The following is a 22,435-nucleotide window of genomic DNA, read 5'->3' as shown; positions in this document are numbered from 1 at the left end:
CTGACACATTTATATGGTCTAAGTGTCTTTAATATTGGTTTAATTTTATCTGTGTCTACTTTAATTAAAGAAATCTGTTCAATGTTTAAGCAAGAGGCAGGAGGGAGGTAATTTTCATTTGAATTGGCAGGACTTTATGCTTTTGAAACGCTGTCTGAAAGCAGAACTTATATAAGTCTCGTCATTATAACTTCTCTTCATATAATATGTGTGTATTGGGGTAAAGTTCTATTTTTAAGGGATTTACGTATGTCCAGAGACATTTGGTGTCTTAATGAAAGAGCATGCGGTTAGAAGGGTGTTTAAGAAATTGTAATATTTTGTATTTTAATAGAAAGCTACTGAGGTAGAATGACTTATGTTATATTTACTAAATATAAATAAAAACATACACTTGAAATATTGGATTATATTTTCAAGAACCCAGAATCAACTACAGTCATACCCGCTTCGCCAAACAACATAAATTTTTATTTAATTCCAACAAACTCTTGTTTTTCACTCAGTCAAATTCAAAATCGTTGACAAAGTTTGACGATTATACTTTCCTTTGAGGATTAAATGGAAAATAAAAGGAATTTCTAGATAACATAGTCAATTGCATCGAAAGGTGCATAGCTGTGATTGGAGGAAAACGGCAGATGGCGGGCGGCCATTCCAACGCATTTCCTATTAGAATCGTGTTAGAGACTCCGTTCCGTAATTATTATTGTGAACAACAGGGCTGTCACTTTTATAATATTATCACTTTTTAACTTCAAAGACAAAGATAATTCTTATACTAGTTAGTATGTATCAACGAAAAAAAAATTGCGTAACCTTAAAAGTAACGAAGATAGTGGAAAATGCATGAAATTGCACTTTTCATCATAGCAGCTGAGCTAGTGGATCAGCTGATGAGGCGATCGCCGCAGATGAGCTTCTAAAGCTGTCATAGCGTCTGTGAAGATTTATCCGGCTTTCAAAATCTTTTTAAACTTAGAACCTATTATGCATGTACTATTTAAGAAAATATTTAAACTTTACCATTGTTCTATACAGAGCTGAGTATAGCTTATACTCTACATCTGTACCATTTAATTTCCTTAAGCAACTACTGAATATTGAATCGGTACTAAATTAGTAATAATGAATAATGACTACTTAGAAAACTGTATTAGGTGAGTAGTAGTCACAGATGTATCTCACATAAGAAAGATTAAATTTATCCGAATAAAATTGAAATTCTTAATAATTTTTAGGAAAACTCCTAATTATTTTCTTGTGTTTGGTTTCACGCGAGTATTATACATTTAGAAATTAAAAACTTTTCAACGGATTTTAAACGCGATTTATTCATTATATTATTAACCCGACGTTTCGAACACTTTACAGCGAGCGTGGTCACGGGGAGACTGAGTCTCCCCGTGACCACGCCGTGACCAGTTGAAAAGTTTTTAATTTCTAAACTCCTAATTTCCAACCCTGAAATAAAGCAAGCAGATGCAAGACACCCACATACAATTCACATTTATCTATTGACATCAACCGACGGAAATCAAGACACGGTTGTATTTCAATCTATTGTGGTCTTTGGAAAAGTCTTTAATACATACACAGATAATATTCTAGCTATTCTAGTAATACAAGTGTGAAAATTACTAATAACTAAGAGTGTTGAGAAGAAACGACATGGCGAATGACGCGATTTCGAATCCCGCCTTACAGTCGATTTTTTTTTCAATTCTTCAAAATTTCTCATTTATAAAGCTTTTGACACATTTTTTTTTTATTTTAAAGCTCATGGCACCCGCGGTCCCACTTTAATGTGGTTTAGTTTTTTGTTAAAAATATTTTTTATGTTTTATTATTGAATATAAAAAACTTCTTGTAATAAAATTTTCTTTAAAAAAAAGAACATGTCAAATAAAATATCTATGTTTGATATTTAATAAACAAATAAAAATCATGTATTGAACATGGTATAGCATTAGGACTCACTCCCAAATAACAACAGCGAAACAGTACATAAAAAAGTTCGAATAAATGTTTTAATGATATATTAAAAAAATTATCCTTCTCGATACAGTAGACAAAAATGTTCTATAAGTTAGGTACTCATTTTGATAATGTTTTTTATTTGTCTGTTACAAAAATACATTATCTAAGTACAAAAAAACGATGTTTTTATTTTTCGCCTTTACCTAGATATTAAATTCTTTAACGAACTTTTAAAGAACTATTTAAAAGAGTTTTTATATATAGTGTATAAAGTTGTTCATATGTAGGAGTCGAGCACGCTTCGGCCCGAATAAGGCCACTTCGCACCGGGGGAGTACCACACTCCTTCTTTATATAATGATATAAAGAATAAGGAAAAGCCTTATTCTTTATATAATTAACATGTTCTATGCTCTACACATAAAAAAAAATCAAATCAAAATTTGAGGGCACTTTTCTTTACAAATTACGAATACATTTTGTTACTATTAATTGTTAATATAATGTAATATTTTTATGTAAAAAACAGTTACCGAAGCAGACGATTCACCCAGTGTTATGTGATCAACGCACCACACCACAATAGCAAGGGCCATACCCTTGGTATTAACGTTGTATGTGGACGTATAAGTACTACTTATATTTACAAGCATGCTTTATAATATTTATTCTAAAGAAAAAAAGAGTTGGTTGATTGGTTGATTAGTGACATAATAATGGTTTTTCTTGTGATGAGAGGAACCCTAATTATGCGGTAGTAATATATTGCTGTAATCTAACACTATTCTAGCACTAGCAAAGCAGGTGCCACTTGTCGGAAACTTTTTAATCCTGTTCCTTACCATATACGGTCTTGTCTACAATCACGCTTACCATAGACTTGTAACACCGTTAGATACGTCTTAAATTGTTAACTTAAATTATAAAAATATCCTAGCTAAGAACACAAAGACGCGTAATTGTTAGCTGATATTTTAGCGTAACGTTTTGGTGCGTCATATAGCAGAATTAATATATATTATGTTTTTTTTAATTGATCAATTTGCAACTATTTAAAAGAAATTAACCTACTAACAACAGATAAGTTAATAGTTACTACCTATTACGTAGTTTAATTTTTTTTCTAAAGAAATTGCACTTTAAATGGATAAATTGTCAGACCCAAAAAAATGTTGAACAACAGTTTTTGAATTTTTTAAATTTTAAAAAACTTTATTCAGTATCGTCCAAAATCAGAATTTAAAATTCAAATTTACGGCCACTTTTTTGATCGTATTTAATTATTTAATAAAGAAAATTATCTTTTTTCCCTTACACTCTATGGAAATACTATAGAGTAAAGACCTCATGTGGTAAATGGTAATAGGCGTGATTTGAGCTTGTAGTGCGATGTACCCGTGCACGCTCGTCCTGTCACCTGCCTCGCATTCCTATATCACTGATTACACTACACCTGTGCGGTGTCTAACATTCCTGCTCTATGCACCAGTTTATAAGTCCCATAAATACTTGGTAAGGGCCGTATTGTATAGTCAATAAGTTCAAAATGTGTTAAATGGGTACCTAAAGGTCCTAAAATCTGACTGATAGTACATTCGATTCGCATGATATCTAGAAAAACGTTTTTCATGCATTAAATTTTAAAGGAAATATAAAATTAGTTATTTACAAAATAGGATAATTAAAACTAGGTGCTTGGTTTTTCATGAAATATTAATATTTAAAGATAATTTTTGTTAAATATTAAAAAAAAAAACCAAAATAAAAAACTATTACAAAAATTGGGTAATGAATTGTTTAAGTTTAATAAACTTCAAAGAGGAGATTATGCGACGCGTCGATGCGGGGTAGGTGCCGGTTGACTTATTGATTTCATTCCACCTGGAACCTTCAGCTTTCATAGCGTGAAAGCCGGCCAACATGTAGGCTATATGCTAATCCAGACTATTATCTACATCTGTCCCAAATTTCATACAGATTCCAAAGAGGATTTTCTTAAAAGAGTAACAAACAGCCAAACATTCATACAAACTTTCACGTTTATATTATTAAGTAGGATAAATTTAATCTGAAAACAATTCATACATAATCAATTAGAAAAGAAATGCATACATAATGTGTTGCGTAAATGCTGAAAAAGTTAGGAAAGTTACTAGGCAAATTCTTAATTACATATTAAAATGCCATTTTATTTATACGAACGGCAAATAGCATGAAAAACCCTTGCTTTAACCTTCAAAAAAAAAACTTTAATTAAATTTATGTTCGCATTTTTTAGAAAAATAAAAGGAACTGTAACGGTAGCCGGTTATTTGGGTAGTAAGTAACATGGATAAAATTGGCTACCTGACTTCGAGCTTCCTTTAAATAAGCCGGTAATTTAGCCCCAAATTCCAAATGGACATTTTTGAAATAGCTAACAACCGTGAATTTAGTTGTTTTGCTCTGTTTAGTGACTGTTTTATGAGAGATAATTTCGTTCTGCATTGCTACTAATGTAGCTACCACTAAATTATGCCTTAATTTTATACCTTTAAGAAAAGACTGACAAAAAAAGCCGGCTGAGTCGAACACGCGCATTACAGAAAGAAAAATTTTTTATTATTTTTATTATATGATGTAAACAAAACTGTACGCTTTTCTTAATCTTTCTTTTTTCTGTGCTTAAAGACATCTCTGTACCAAATTTCAAGATTCTGAGTTCACAGGAAGTACCATGTAGGTTTTGTTTCTTACTTGCTTGATTTTTTATCAGCTATATCTTTTGCTTCGAAATTTGATTTTTCAGAGTCTCAAGGGACGGTAGGCCTAAGTGTTATGAATTTCAGCTGCACGTGTTCCTGACAATAAGTTACTTGATAAACAGACGGATAATAGTTATCCTATAAGGTTACCGTTTTCCCTTTTGAAGTACGGAACCCCTAAAATCATTCGCTTACAAGCAATGAGTATTTTAGGATCCATTCATCCATCCATCCAAGACGGAGAATAAATGACATAAAAACCTTTGACTAACCGAATAAAATATTGAACAATTTCTAAATAACGCTGGTCATCACTGTTCACCTATGTCATTAATTATCGCTGAAACGAATAAAAAGAAAGTATTAAAGACCCCAAGTTTGTAAATTGACCCAAGGCACTTAGATTATATACTATACATACATTTCTATACAAAGAACCTGTTTGATTTCCATGATCACAAGCCGAAACACTGGTGTCAAAAGGTGAAGATAAATAACATTTCCTTAATTACAATCACACCATGAGATGACTGTACCTACTGACAGATAATTATTATGTACGATAATTAGGTATAATAATTACTAATTTGTGGCAATGACCGCGAGTTGTAAAAACGGTTTCTATTTAAAATATTCCTAGTCACAGTAGTGTTTTATACATTTAGTTGTAATGAATTAATGATCACTAAAGTAAAAATAGGTACCATCGTGAACAGGTCATCGGAATTCTGAACATATGCAGAGGTGCAGGTCGTTTGAAGAGCTCACACCGCTACAAATGGATTGTCGACTTTAAATGGAATGCGATAAAGAAAAGAGTGACGGAGGGAAAGGAAAGAACTGGAAGAAATAAAGAAAAGGATCGGCCTCCGGTCAACGCACTTACCGTACGAAACGCAGCAGTAGTTGTATGCTACAATTTCGCGCCGATATCGCCGATATGGGGTGTGGTCTCGACCTGGCCCGTATGCCTCACCCTTCCCAGTCAATTCCTTTATTACCGTCGTCAATCCTTTCCTTATGGAAATGAAATAAACTATTTTTATTTATTTTTTTTTTTTTTATAAAAGCTGTGAATGCATTTCGATGAGAATTTGATAGGGTTTAACTGTTTAACAATTTTTGACAAGTGACGAAAAGTGAAATCTGTGCCTCAAGTTTATTCGTAAAAATATTCAAGAAAGTGGATTCACCAAAACTATAATTTTAAGTTAAGGAAAGGCTTACTAAATGAAATACGTAGATGAGATATTATTTTAACTATTATATTTACTGTTTCATAATAAATTTTCTTCAAATTTTTATTTTATCTCTTAAAACAACACAATATACAATTTGCCAAAAAACAAGGTGACAAACACACATGAATATGTTTATTTATTTTGAATTCATGTTACTTATAATTTCCAGAGTGTCGATAACTGCTGTATCTATCTGTCCTTTATAATTATAATAAAAAAATTACATGCCTGATGAAATGTTCATAGCAAATTTTAGGAAGCGTAAATTTATCTCTATATATTATTCGATATCTTACATCACACACATGAGTAATATAATTATACAAATTATATCATGTACGCTATAATTTGTATTCGTGGGAATGATTTTAATGAATTGATTTTATAACTCACTTCATCTGTTTAGGAATTAAAAAACTGCGAAATACAATAAATTTTCTTTTTTGATTTTTATTATTTTCGTTGTATGTATCAAAGTTATGTGTATTGGCATCTTGATCAGCTTAAGCAAATTAATAAATGAAATACCATATCCGAGTAGTAGCCACGGCGACGACCAGGCGGCCGCACACCTGCGTCTGCGCATCTCACAATACACAATCAAAAGCAAACCTTAGCTGTTTATCATAAGGATTAATTTGCTTTGTAGTTAGTATATTCTCATTACGAATCACGGACATAACAAACAAACTATTCAAAACTGAACCTTTAACAGCAAAGTTGGGTTTTACGGTCAATTGATGGGTACAAAGATACCTAAAGCAACCTACATACGGAATTACGACCGTCATGATGACTTTTTATGCACCTCGTAAACCAGAAATATATGTATGTGTGGATATAAATTATACGATTAAAAAGTTACTTTAAGGTGTGATTTGTAACAGGTCATCTAAAATTACCTATATTTCAATTGCTTTGACGACTAAATTGTATGAACATAAGTCAAAACAGAAACACAAAATATTCGAAATGTATATATATTATGCATATTATGTTTTACTACAAATTGTAAGCAAAAATGTATATTATTATTCACAAGTATCTCGAAAATGATTTTACTTTTTCTATAAATTATTATTTCTAATTTATAAAATAACCAGCAGATGGCGTTAATAACAATATGTACGAATCTTTTATTTTAGTATCCCTTTATAAATGAGAGATTAGAGATATAGTGCAGTATTTTATTTTAAAGTATACTTGTTTCAAAAACTATTGTTTTTTTATATGAAAAGTTACGAAGACATTTTATTTCTCTAGTAAAAAAATTAAAACCTGAATCGCGATATTGATATTTTTTTCAAACTGAAGTATATATTCTAAATAATCCGGTCACTGATGGGAGCTCAAACCAGTTCAACTATCGGGATTACATACAGAGCCTCTATGGTTCTCTTTATCCCGAGGAAAGTCCCCGGAGACAGGACGGAAAGCGTCGCACTATGACAGTGAAGGCCGAGGTGGTTATCGTAGGGGGGGTGTGCCCGATCCGACTATCTACTCGTAGCGTTGCTCAGAGCAAAGTTGATGTTGACAGGACGTTAATGTCTAACCAAATGGGGCTTACTCGGTTATGATCTCCTTTCTTTTGTGTATTTTCTAACTGGTTTATGAGGTGTATCCTTTCTTTTGTGTATTTTCTAACTGGTTTATCAGGTTTATGAGGTATATACGTAGTCTGTAACGTTAGATAAAATAAAAATAGCTTTAGAATATGAATGCGTTTAACTCAATCAAAAAACAAAAATCATAATGAATAACGAAAAATGTGCTATTTATAACCTATAAATAGTAATGTGTTGATTAAATTGATTTAAATCTACTTTTTGCAGTTTTCCGTACCTATATACATATTATATAAAATTTTACGAAAAAAGCGTAACCTGAATGCCTCCAGAGAGATTTGAACTCTCGACCCCTGGTTTACAAGACCAGTGCTCTAACCCCTGAGCTATGGAGGCTACACGACGTAGAGCGATTTCTTAGACAACCTTAGGTTTTTTTTTTCATAAACATTAAGAATGAAAAAATGAGTATATATATCAATCATTGTGTTTTAAAATTTGTAGGATTTGAACACAAAATACGACAATAATGTAATGTAATTTCAATAATATTTCTAATTTCACAGTATAAAGAAAAGTCGCTTCGCATTTGTATGTATTTATCCTTAAATCTTTAAAACTGCGCAACGGATTGATGAGGTGTTTTTTTTATAGAGTGATTCAAGAGGAAGGCTTATATGTATAAAAACATCTATTAAACTACTCCGAATTTATCGCGTGTGAAGCCGCAGGCTTATATATCCCAGCTTATATATTATAAATTATTAGCTATAAAAATCTAATGATTCTGATTTAGAATCTGACGATTTGTTCTTGTTAGTATATTAAATAATACTTATTCCAGAAGCATTTGTTTTAAGTGTACTTTAATATTTGCAAAAAAATTTAATTGAATCCCGGTATTACGCATTCTACCCCCATATAAAAAGCAGTTTTCAGACATTACTCTGTGTGTCTGTATCAAATCTAAATAAACTCAACATTTCAACCATAAACCAAGCCCTTACAAATGTTTACCGGACATTACTATATCAGTACCAATAACAAGATCCGTTTAAGGGCATGGAACGATGCATGAAACTGCTGTGCCCTACCATTTGTGGCTGTCACCGATTCGCCTTGAAGATTTCCAGACTTCGTGCCATTCCGGAAATAAGTAATACCAAATGTTGAAACTTCTTCTTACTAGGTACATAAAGTTAGCGTTATTTTTATACGATGCTATAAAATATGATTATACGATGCTGATTTGATGATTATTGCATTTTTACGAAATCATTAAAGTAGTACGAGAGTGTTTTTGTAACATTGATATTGCATTTAATGACCTATAAAGAGATTATTAAGCAATAAATGGTAGATTATTGACGTTAAAAATGTGGCACTAAGCATTTTCGATGTTTTAATTACTGGCAACTTTGTAAACCTTTATGGTGCAATTAAAAACGCTGCGTTTGTTTCCGGGGTGTAAATTATCGCATTATTGTTCATTAATGATTATGTTTGTTAAATGTTGAATACAATGTTGCTTTGTTTAATTTTAATTGACACGAAATAAAATCAACAAAGAATTTATTTTAACATATTATTGGCTACAAAATTTAAAGATAATTATTTTATATTATTAATGCGCTGCACGACTGATAGTGCCGAGCACAAATCTGTCGATCTTAAAATTGATCATCATTGCCATTTTAGGCTACCCTGTAGTCAAGTTACCGCAAACCGATAATTTACTGTACCATACTTGTACTGTAATGTTCTTTCTTCGTTTTTGTGCTGGTTTTAAGGCCATACGTCAATGTAATTGGCACCGCGTGCCGGTGTCTAGTCGGTCACGTCTCGTCTTTACAGGTAACTGTATTTTGTTTGTCTTCTGTTCGTTTTTCTTCATTTTTGATTTTACCAATACAGTACCTATAATTAACATTAAGTATTGGTGCATTGTAATTTGTAAGCTACAGTTAAGGTTTCGATTATGATCGTGTTGAATTTTAAAATGTTTATCAATATGCTTATTTCACATTGGAGGAAATGAATATGAACTTTTTAATATTATATACTTTGAACTAAAAATAATATCCAATTGATATGTGTACGTAGTCATGTATTACAGTTTTTTTTTTTTATTCAAACAATGTCTGATGTATAATAGGTGCCAAAAGTTAATTAGCATTTAATGTTCAACAGATTGACAGCTCTACATGGTGCCAGCAGATAGATGATTTTTAATTTATGTATTTTATTTATACATCATTCACACACCTATTGATGGGTTACACGATATGTTCAATACGTATTAAAATTGCGTTTCGAATATTTAGTGTTGACCTGATTCTATTCAAATTCAATGTTTTCTACTTGCATTTTAATGTCTCTGTAATAATTAGTGACTGGTTTACGACAGGAAGAAGGGCTGATGTTAATAAGGAAACAATTTGTAGCGACTGCTCAGTGGTTAATTGTAATTTACTTCTCGCATTTGAAAAGTTTGTCGTAATATATTCATCTAAATTCTAATCACATTAGTAGTTGATTTGCTAACGTTAGATTGATTCCACTGCACTGGTGTTACGTAAAGATTTTAACGATACATAAATCGCTTTAAATTGAGGCTACATTTTAAATTTTATTGACTAAATTCAATTAATTTTTACATAAGGTTTTTGTGAACCTTGATTAATAATGTAGTAAATTAATAACATCTTTCTACCACTAAAAATAGTGAATAATGTTAACTCATTAAATTCTATGGATTATTGCATTTTCTATACTTAGTTATTCGTTTAAAAACAAAATAGCTTCAGATAACATCAAATACTCAGTCTCTGTCTCCGAAGCAGTAAAATTTACCTACTTTGTATAAATTTTCGTGTCGGAAGTTATAATCAAATTGCCGAAGAATAAATTAAAGAAGTTTATGGAGTCTATACTTATAAATAAATCATATAAAATAATGATAGAATCTGGTTTGTCATGTATGCTTATTATTGTACTTTACGATGACCTTTGTAATGTAGAACAGTACATTATGACGTTACAATTCGTTGCCAAAATACACTATCGTCGTGTGGGTCAAATCCATTACGTGCTCGGTAGAAAATAAATATTGAAAACGTCGCTTCCGCACGAACAGTTTCGTAAATCCGAGATGGGCGCCAACATTTGCATCAGCGCTGTCATGTGGACGGCCGAAGGTCCGGCGGTCCGTCCATCTGTCCAGCAGAGCGCGCTACACAGACCGACGTGATCACCCGGTGCCCGTCTGACGCTGTATCGCCTTACCTTCCGATAAACGCGGCCTCTTTAAAGCCGATATGCCGGCAACCAGCTATGTCACCTGATCCTCTTTAAAGCTGTTATTGAAACGGTCATAGATAATAGTCAGCCAGATGGATATCGGGACGAGTTTTGCTGGCGTTTTGCACTGAGCTCATGAATACAGTACTGGAAATACTGTAGTGGAAAGCAATTTTTCATTGCGTAGAATAAATGAATGTTGACAAATGTATCACTTGACGTTATTTATGACCATCAGAACCTACTTAATACTAGATTAGTTTACTCATACTGTATTATAGATATTGTGTGTAATTACAGAAATGATTACATGTTGTTTTACGCTTATTATTATAAATGTTAAATTATATCGTCTTCTCAGCATACAATCCTATTAGACAAGCTCTCATCATGCCTTAACTTTCCTCATTTCATATAACACTATATGTAATCCGCGTCGTCACTGTGGTGGTTCTCGGTAAAAAGTAGTCTATTTGCTATTCCAGACTATAATCTATCTCGGTACTAAATTTCATTTTTTTTCGCGCAGTCAAACATCCATACATCCATCCATCTATCCATACTTACAATCTTCCCCGTTTATAATATTACAGTGAAACCTGGTTAAGTGAGACATCAAGGGACCTGCAATGTCGTTTCACTTAAGAGGTATTCCACTTACCCAGTGTCTCAGATATACAGGTATAAATAAATATCTGTCTCATTTACAGAGGGTTCCATTAATAGAGGTCTCTTCGCGTGTCTTCCCACTTTCATAAACGGATATTAACTTCAGTTTTTCACGTAATGATAACGATTGTAGCATTCGTTTTGACATTTTTCAAATAAACATTTGTATGATAGTAAAGCGAAACTAAAACTGAAGGTAATTGAAGGTCAAAATTTGTACCTATGTACTTGGAATTGCGTGAGGAATTTGTGGGTAGAATAAGAATGAGTAAACAAACAATGTTATCTCAGTTACAGAGGTTTATGCATATAAAATTTACTCGATGTCTCAATTATAGAGGTAACTATGATGATAAATCGAAAGAACAAATCCCAGATATAGAGGTTTACCTCGTCCCACTAACAGGAGTAATTCAGTGCCAAAGTGTTGGGACCTCAGCATGAGTTCCAGTTACGGAGGTTTCTCACTTATCCAGGTCCCACTTAACCAAGTTTTACTGTAGTAGGATTATGTATCTAGTATCCCTGTATCGATTTTAATCATCCGCGGTAGATAATCAATTTTGTAAAACATAAAACATATTTCGATATAAATAAAAATGATAAGGTCATAAATGAATGATATTCTAGCGTCCAGGAAACATTGTGCGCACCTCAGCGTTAAAATTGGAATAGATTACACGCATCAACGCTCCAACTTCCTGTAAGCCATTCACACGGCGCCCAAACAACAATGACGTATTTCATGCTAATTCCCAATAAACTAGGTGACTTTGATTCAATACTGATTCAAAAGCGTGTGAAATACATTAAATTATCACACACCTGCGTTTTTATTTGGAAAATGAATAATGATTGAACTCGCATAAATTTAATGTAACCCACGATTCGGTTTGACGAGTTTAGTATATGAATGTTGATATTACTCAATTTCAAAATTTGAATTAAATAATAATTATTCCACTTACGACTTTATCAATTTAACTATTTTGTCATGCTTAATTACTCGTGACAATTAATTAGCTGTGGTATATTCAACAGGTTATGCTTACTATTTTTTATTAAAGTATTTTTGTAAAAAACAACTGATCTTCCTTAGTCTAGAATTCATCATTTCCTATTCATCATTTCCATATTAATATACAGTTCAATATAGAATATCTTTAAAAACGCTTTCTACTAAATATTAAGAAATTTTCTAACATTTGAAGGAAGAGATGAATATATCACTTATGCACTTTTCCCGCCATATTTCTAACAATGATACAATTAAGGATAAAGGTCTGAAACGCAACGAATTCTACTCCTTCATAATTTCATAAACTCTATGTGCATTATTGTATTCAAAGTACCACTCTAATATCAATATGCTATATCAATAACCATGTTGATCTGTTGTGGTCTAGGCGTCGTATTCCTTCAATCATCATAAGGCATCCAACATTTACGGCACTTACACGGTTTTAATGCAGGAACAGGTTTGCGATTGTCGTCGGAGGCGTGAGATTGTTCGAGGTATATGTTCTCAGGCTACGTTCTGCGGAATAAGAAATGCAGGCGGCAGCGACAGCGATTTTAGGCACACTTTTATACGTGACGTAATAAAGATCTGTTAAAGGCGCCCTTAGCTAATTTTTATTAAATAGTACCCAATCACAACTGACCGGTCGTGGCGAAATATTGCGCTGCCAGGAAACTTTCTATAAATACTTAGAAAGGAAAAAATACGTAAACTTGCTTTTATACTAATAAAAGTTTTTAATCAACTATGTGCCTACTCAGATGTTTCTCATTCTTGTCCAATTGCATGTGTGTTTCCCATACCAGTATTATACGTATTAGAGTAAATTCCCTCTACGACTTATTACAAGGATGCTACAGTAGATAAGATTCGCTGTCACTAATCGCCATCGCTCATCCACCGCAGTAGCCGTGAACACGTTGCAGCCTCAGGGCCGCCGACGTCAGGACACCTGCAGCAGCCTGACAAAAGGATAAAGTTAAGTGGTTATCCAATTGCGGTTTCAAGTTCAGACAAGTTGGTGCTCAAGGTCCAATGCAAGTCGAAAGGAAACGCGGACATGTATCAACTTGTATTGTCAATTGTCACGGATGGATTGTTGTATCTTCTCAATCTGTCTGTCCCTTTTTTAAAGGAATATGCAAAATAAACGAATATTTATATATGTATTGACATGGTATAAAGAGTCCTTAACATGTTCTTACCACACATTTCATTAATATGATCATTTAGATTAGGGGTCTATAAATTTCGTCACATTAATTTTTGGATTTTTTAACTCTTTCATACAGGTTATCACATTTTATGTGACCCCTCCATGTGATGTGATGTCACCCGTTTCAACAATATCCAGGTATTTAAAAAATCTAACAGTTAATAGTTTTTTATTATAAGATTGGGTTTTACAATTTGAAATTTCACATCGTTGTTCATATTTTAATTCTGAATATGTAATGCTTTTGATTCTCTCTGCCTCTCGTCACACAATGTCACATTTCGATGATACTCCCCGCCCCCCCTTCCCCCCTTTCACGTGCGAAGTAATTTATGGATGAGGCAGAGCTAGGTTCCATAATTGCACTCTTGCTACATAATAAGAACTTATTAGACGGCAAGGGTCATTTACCGGCTCATTTTCAGCCCCAAAAATAATATATGCAAATCATTATTCTCTTTGACAAATTCATTTCAATTTGCAAGCAACAATGTTTTCAGTACATCTTAATAACCACTCTCAGTGTGGCCTTCAATGGCAAAGCGAGGTAATTACCAAAAATAATTGGATACATTTACATAAAAAATTAAAATATTACAAAATCACATCTTTCCAAATTGACGTTTTACTGATAATAAGCACGTCACACATATAACGACCACACGGGAGGTAATAGGAGGAAATTAAAAAAACTTTTTACAATTTATCTTCGACGCACCCTTGGATCATTCTGCAAACCTGAATGTCAGTGCAGAAACCAGTCACTTTACGGTACATGTTAACGGTTCTCAGTTAATTGAAATAAATATGTATATATGCGAACCAATTTCGCGGTAATATTGGAATGTATCACAGAACATGCTTAATTGGGAGTGAACTCATTCCGTTATTGCGTTTCTCTTATCTATACAGATTTTAATGTTGTTTTTATCAAATGTTATTATCGCAATTCGCATTACATAAATTTTCGATTAATTATGTATCTTATTAACCAACCTATCATAATTTTTTGTGATGATATAAGCACAAAATTTACTTTATTCTAATCTTCCCATTGTAAATATATACAATGCACATTAAGGCTGTTACAGTAGTACCTATATTTTAATATAGTATTTATTTAAAAAATGTTTGTTTATGACTAATAAAAACATTGAAATTTAAGATTTTTTTTCTTTACTTCCATCTTCATCTTTTTGCTACATTTCTATTATTTATTTAAAGATGTATTAAATAACTTTTTACTACTTATTATTTAATTAATAATGTTTTATTAAGAAAATTTGAATAATTAAATTTTTACGTTAACTGAACGTTATAATATTTTAATAATTTATAGTTCTGTTATTGCCAATTAGATGAAAAAAAAACATCGAAGCTTAAGCTGAAAACTGCAAACTTACATACGATATCAAAATGTAATCGAGAAGTATTATAATTAACTTTTTATCGATATGGTAGCAAAAACTGGACTCGAAAAACAAGTAAACGAGGAGATTGGACAGGAGTGTGATTAAATATTCGAGGTTACTTTGTGTCCTTAGCAGGGATGCTACAAATAAGTTTGATTTCTGAAGTATTTTCATACTTCTGTCTAAACACTTAGGTTTTCTCAATGATGAAAATGCTATTTATAATAAAAATTTTTTGAAAGTCCTATCTATATTCTCTTTCCTGTTGTGATTAATAAAATATTGCACCGGTTGTTCCGTGACCCAGTGCCTTATGACATTTCTAATCATTTTTAAATAGTAAACTAAATCTGACAAAATCCTTTTATCTTGAAAAAAAGGTCACTTGACCTTTGCTTACCTATTCTGCCTTCCAAGCTAAGATTGTTTTAAGTTCCACTTATGATTATTATCCCTGGTTCTATCGAGTATACAGTCTATTTTCACGCTCTAGTCCCTGTATCAATAAAAAAATCTGTTCTTGTTTTGTCTAGATGTAAGCTTCTTCCATGAGCGAGAAAAGCATACAAGGAGAGCTCCTTCGTACAGCTCTTCCAAATACACTGATCGGACATGAACCTTGTGGTTTATGGGTACTTATAATCAATAGTGTTAAGTAAAGTTTTAGTTGAGTATCTGGCAGCCCTGTGTTATGACGACTTATGCCGAGACTACGTCCGTGGGAACCGCAGACAGGTGTAATGCTGTCACCGCTACTTGGTCTAAATCTGTGTAATGAGTTTACGAAAATTATGCATATATATGCGACTTAAATTCTTTTATCCTATTAGCATTTTGCGTCTTGAAATGCAAGTAGGTACTTTTTTTTGTAGCAGCAACATTTTATAAATTAAGTAATTGGGTATGTGCATTTCTGTTCAATTGAAAATAATGGATTATGAATAACAAGGATAATTAATATTTTATGTATAATTCACTGTCAAATGATGTACTGAAAATCATCCATTAAATAAAGAATTTTCAGATAGTTATGAAAATCTTTGGCATATTCAAATTATTGACATTCTCTTTTGATTGCTTTTTAAACAAATAATTATACTGTTTAGATTTTTTAATTAAATCCAGCCCTATTAAACTATCATACGTACGTGGTTAAATATATACTAAAAAAAAATATTTATTTTCTCGTAACATGCAATTTATAATGGCCATAAATGTTAGCGAAGGTCATATAAAACGTACCTAGATATTAATTTAAAACTCGTTAAGAACACGTCTATAAGAAGCATCCTGTGCGGAGGTTCTAAAAAATATTGCGAATGAATAAAAAACGCATTTATTGTGTAACAAACTTGTGGGAACATTGAACAGGTGTAACCGCTGAGGAAATCTCTGCGAGCTTCTGTACCTTCTACTCATTTATATTATGGCTCATTATACCCACTGGGCACTTCTATGCCTTTTTTATTCTATGTAATAACACTTCATTTTTAAGCCGTAAACAAGTTATATTGCATAGAAAATTGAGTCTAAATCTGATTGTGTTGACAGCGGGTGTACTTGTTGAATTGTCGAGATATTTTTATTTTTTGGTTTCAACAGATTTTTTATTAATTTCGTTGTTGTCCATAGTTCTTTTTTTAAATACGTAAGAAGATAAGGTGTTTTGGAATTTGAATTATTGTATCATAACATGTTCTATGAACTTCATTGAAACATATACCAACAATTCAAACGTATGTTTATTCATACATTTTCTTACCATCTACTTGAAGAAAGTAAAATGTTCTCATAATTATCATTGAACTCGTTATACACAGAAGAAATCGTGGGAATCACTAGCAGGTGTACATAACAATTATAATGTCAATTGTCTTTTTTTACAATCTGGTTCTTGGATATCCACGATATATATTCTACATCACCACAATATTTTATTTAGATGATCTTTTTATTCGTATCCCTGTCATGCTTTGATCTCCTTTTGATTTTTTAAAGATCAGTGCTCTTAAAAAAGTAAAAGTATTACTAAATATTTACTTCTTCATCTTAAACTATAGTAGTATAGTAATGCTTCCTTACATTTTGTGTGTTTTGAAAACTGAATTGCAGCTGTGTTCACATCATAATATTATCTACTATCGTTGCAAAGGGGAGAATAATTTCCCTTTTCCACCATAAAAAAAAATATTTATTTATTTTTTTCTATGTCATAGCGGGCAACTGAGCTTGTTGTCCGCCTGATGCTAAGCGATCCCCATCGCCCATGAACATTCGCAGAGGTAATGCCTCTGCGGATGCGCTTTTTGATTTAAGGAGTAAGGGAAAAGGAACGGATTGACGATTGGAAAGAAGGAATGGACTGGGACGGGTGAGGAAAACGAAATGGGGCTCCGGCTCCCCCACTCACCGTACGAAACACAGTGTCATGCCACTGTATCACGCCGGTTTTCACTGGGGGTGTGAAAGTGTTAGCTGGCCCTATTCCTGCCGAAGCATGCTCGACTCCAACATACAATAAAATAATTAGATTAATTGTCCTATTTTTCTTACTTGTACTAAGCCTACTTAACTTGTAAAAAGTGTACATTTTATGTTCATAATTTCCAGGATGAAGAATCCTTCAGAATTGTCCCGCTAATTACTATAGAGATATTCAAATCTTGATCGAATTTTTTTCGCAAAGAAAGGTTTTTTATTGTGAGGTTAGCTAGGAAAAAGAAAATCCAGAATGTTCTATGTCAGTATCCTGGGGATTATGAAGGTACAATTTTTGAATATATAGCTGTAGTCATCAAACTTAATATCACAAGTATTGATTAATTATTGTCTGTACGCGGAACATTTCCATAAGCAGAAATGAAAGGAAGTCTAGGTTTCCTTAATAAGCCTGAGATAAACACTGAGTCACCGTGGGAAGCCGTGCAGGTGACGGCGCCAACGCATGTCAAATACATTACCTGCATTATAAGTGATTTATAAATAGAAATTGTTGACGTAATACTGCGCCTTGTTTGTTGCGCAATTAGTATATATCTATCACGTATCTAGATCTCTCTAGTTGCTAGATTTTTTGTTAAGAGTGTGATTTTTTATTAATAATTTACGATGTTCACAATAGGTCTGTTAAGACAATTTGAATATATCTTTCATAAGTAGTTATTTATTTTTATAAGTATTTAAAACCACTGTGTATCAATATTTTTTTATAATAATGTAAGGCTGAAGAGCTTTTTTGTTCGAATGTGCTAAACTAAGGAAATGCTGAAAATATTTCAAGAGAATTACTAAAGAACCATTTCTAAAATTTCCTTCAATTTCACTTTATCAATTTAAACGTACGAAAATCTCAACAATGGTATGGAAAAGGTATGCATTATGCCAATTTTATTTGTCTGTTTTTTAGAATATACCACATTATGTGCTTACAAGTTAGATAAAATTTTCAATGTATAAAACCGTAGCTTCAGTTCTGTATTCAATATTAATTAAAACATTATGTAAATACATTTAATTATTAAGACTATATTACGAATGTGCGATATAACTAATGCAGTTAATAACATATACCAATGCAACTGGTACCTACTGACTGACGTCAAACATTTATTGGCTACATTTTGCTCCTAACATAACATAATTATAGTGCTCTTGTGTAAACCGTGCGTCATTCAATTAACCAATCATTTGTTAATTTATTATTCACACATCGGTTTCAAATCCTCTACAGCGTTGCATATTGTTGATATTTTATTTTATTAGCGTTTTTAAAATATAATTTTTTGATATAAAAATCAATATTAAATTAACCCAATATAAGATAAGAAATGATGTAGGATTCTTCTTCAAAGGTTTTGTCAAGTTTGGTATTTATTTGCATGTGTTGGATAATTTTAGACTGTAAGTGAATGCTAAACAACCAAAATGTATGAGTAAATGAGTATTCTTCTATTATAATTGAATTTTACGCTTTTCTATGATGTTATAAAGAGCTTTGCAGTTTATTTAGTAGTGGAACAAACTCTTGTGTTGATATTTCTTATCTAATCATGATCTTTAATATAATAGGTACATAATTAAATCCCAGGCCACACACACCGTACAATCGTCCTAATAACCATTGTTTTGTTACAGTACTATTATTAACTGAGGCGATTTTCACTGGCCCACCGACGCCAGCGCTGCGTGCGTCCATGCTTAATTTCCTCAGTAACTCAATAAAACACCGTATGTTTGTACTGAAAATACATTTACTGTCAGATGTTTGATCAACCGGTTTTAATGGACTTGAAAAATAAAGCTCCGTACATAATTTACGGTGTTAATCGAGCAATCTTAAATCGTTTAGGTAGCTAGTTTAAAGACATAAATTAACAGTTTACCACAGATGGCTGCCTACAGACTTAATGAATAAAAAATCAATCTATACATTTATAAGCCTTGATGTATAGTTTAGTTTTTATAATCTGTAGTTCGAATCACTCGATGGCCCTTGTTAAAAAAGTCTCAGCGAAGTTAGTCGCTAAGAAAAGTTGAAAAATCTTACCACGTTATAACAAAATTTGCATGCATTCGCTGATTTAAGAAATTACACCGTGAACGTAACTAATTTAAACATATTTGTAATTTAAACTACTTTTAAATGTACATTTAAAGTTGTGTGTCTTTTTGTTACACTTATTTTGAAACAAGAAATGGATATATAAAAAGGAGAGATATTTAATGCAATATTTAATAAAGAAAATAAATTTGATTGTGGGTCAGTTCATAAAAACAAAACAAGCAATTGTATAGCTCAGAAATCATGAAATAAAAACTCTAACCACTTAGCGGATCCCGATTAATTTTTTCCGTTTGAATCAAAAATGATAATTTCATGGTCCAATTACCGCGCCTACGAACCGTGGTGAGAAACCTACATCGCTATCACGGATATCCTATAAGCTGGTCGCCCAAAACCATCGTGAGAATTTTAGTAATTCGATACAGGTGTATTATTTTCTTGTGTTTCGTATATTAATTAATTGAAAGAATCATTATTGAAGTGCATTAACGAGGTATACACAAAAGTGTGCCTTCGTAATTAAATATGAGTATAGGTATTTTTTTTTTTAAATTCGCATTCAGCGTGGCGTAGATACTACTACAGCTTAAAGCTTGTTTGCGGTTTGATATAGTGTAGATAGAAAGAAGGAATATTAATACTTTATGTGAAAATTTCCTATTACATACAAAATTAATATAAATGCTTTTCAATATTCATTATATACATTATTTTGATCTAGTAAAAATTCTAACTGTAAAAGAACCGATGAACTAGAAAGCAGATCGCAGGTCAAGGTAATAAAAATAAAGCGCTAATATAACTAGACAGTTAGTTTGTACATCTGTATCCTAATAATAGTATACAACAAACAAGGCAACAATGGGTCTCACAGATGCGGTGGCGCCGGCTGCAGCTGCCTCTATTGGGTCAACGAATGGGCACAACGGACAACGGTACTGCCATACAGACATATGAAGTGCTAACTGCACTGTTAGTGGTTTATTCTTCTGCGACTATTGCGTATTTTGATATGATTTGTTGATGATAGGACAATTCGTATTCTCGCTAGAAATTTTATAAATAGAACTTGTTGTGTGTCCGATTTTATATTTAAATGCTTTCAGTTATAATAATGCATGGTTTTCAATACATTCTCACATGTTACGTATTTAATTTCAGTTTGAATGAACAGCAACTCCTTCAATGCCAATCATATTATCACCTATCTACCGTATGGGTAGCAACGAGCTGGTGTGATGGTGGAATGGGAAAAAAAATAATACCACAGAATAATAGCTTATTATATTATCTGTGGCCAAACATAAACATTAAAAACTCTTTCTAAATTTTTCATTTATAAAGCATTTCAATGCTATGAAACCGAAAATTCCTATTTTTTTTTTTCTTTTCGTGACAAGAAGATATGTAGACATATCTTCTTGCCAAAACATCTTTTTTAGTTTAAATATTGTACAGTATGATGTTAATTAATATATACAGGAACTAGAAAATAATTTTTATATAATCAGAACAAATAACGCAATTCGAATTTCGAAGTAGTAGAACGCCTGCGCCTACGACACACAGCGATGGCTCGAGGGCTCTATAGGTGTAACACTTCTGAACGAAATATATATTGACATAACTTCGATTTTTTAATTTCAAATAAAGAACGTAATGAAACCATAAATCGGCATACGGCACGTCGACAATGAAATCGACATCAGCAACGTATTTTAGCATCTGTCGGTAGCAGCCGCCAGTGACATGTGCGATAAAACAAAACCTACCCCTCATGGGTGAGGGGTGAGATTTCCTCTACCAGGTGAGAGTAAACTTCACATATGTTGCCACGTGTGGGGAACCCCTTTACAGGTGCCAGATACGTGAATGAAGTCTTTGTTACCCGTCCATTGATAACTCTGGCATTTGGCGCGCATTTTTCGCGGGTTTACACTGCAATTGCGCCCATTTGTAAGGGTTGTTTACATTGTTAAACATTTTGCAGAATAGATTTGACGATACAGATTGCTGTTATGTTTTGTACACATTGTTTCATTATACACCAGGAAGTGCTACCAACGTTCTTTATTATGGGGCTGAAAAGCGACATGGCGCGTATTTTAGTTTATATTGGAATATGTGTTTGAGACAACATTCATGTAATATTAAATGACGTATTGCTTCCATTTCAACGTACAAAATAACAAAATTAAAAACGGGAATAATTAAAAAAATGCGTCCATATTGAAAATCGTAGAGGTGATTGTAAAAGTTCGATGCTCGACCCTTGTAACTAAGACAATTAGGAATGTAAATGTAAACATGACTATAGAATTTTCGTGAATTGAAAATTTGAGTATTGAAACCAAAGTTGGTTTGACGCCACTATGCACTATGTCACGCGGTATTGCAATAATATCATGTAATTTAATCATGACCACCCGTCACAGTTACATCTTATTATTTTAAAACCTACCGAACATCTAAATAGTCAAGATAGAAAGAAACTAACACCTCTGCATTAATTTTAGACATATTTTCATTGAGGGTAACATCTGACCCCACAATAAAATATATTCCCATATTAAGATTCACCGTGGAATTATCCGTTGGCCTTTCACAGGTGTACTGATTAAGGTCAAGGAGTTCCCAGTGCAATGGGTCACTGAGTTCCTTGCTTCCGTTAGACCGTGACAGACCGTTGACAAACGCATACTTTATTTATAAGATTGTTA

General features: G+C 32.5%; 1 long non-coding RNA gene and 1 other non-coding gene across 2 annotated transcripts; one reads left to right on the top strand and one right to left on the bottom strand.

The window, feature by feature from the left end:
- The first annotated feature begins 7,313 nt into the window (after nt 1-7,313).
- LOC119840867 lies at nt 7,314-7,703 on the top strand. Its single transcript, XR_005288331.1, has 2 exons — nt 7,314-7,583; nt 7,625-7,703. It is a non-coding gene; the product is annotated as an uncharacterized LOC119840867 (long non-coding RNA).
- Nucleotides 7,704-7,856: 153 nt separating this feature from the next.
- On the bottom strand, nt 7,857-7,929 carry Trnat-ugu. Its single transcript has one exon. It is a non-coding gene; the product is annotated as a tRNA-Thr (tRNA).
- Nucleotides 7,930-22,435: the final 14,506 nt, after the last annotated feature.

The sequence above is a fragment of the Zerene cesonia genome, chromosome 7, assembly GCF_012273895.1.
Source record: "Zerene cesonia ecotype Mississippi chromosome 7, Zerene_cesonia_1.1, whole genome shotgun sequence".
NCBI lineage: Eukaryota > Metazoa > Arthropoda > Insecta > Lepidoptera > Pieridae > Zerene > Zerene cesonia.
The sequence above is the reverse complement of the archived record's forward strand: the minus strand, read 5'-3'. Positions and strand labels throughout refer to the sequence as shown.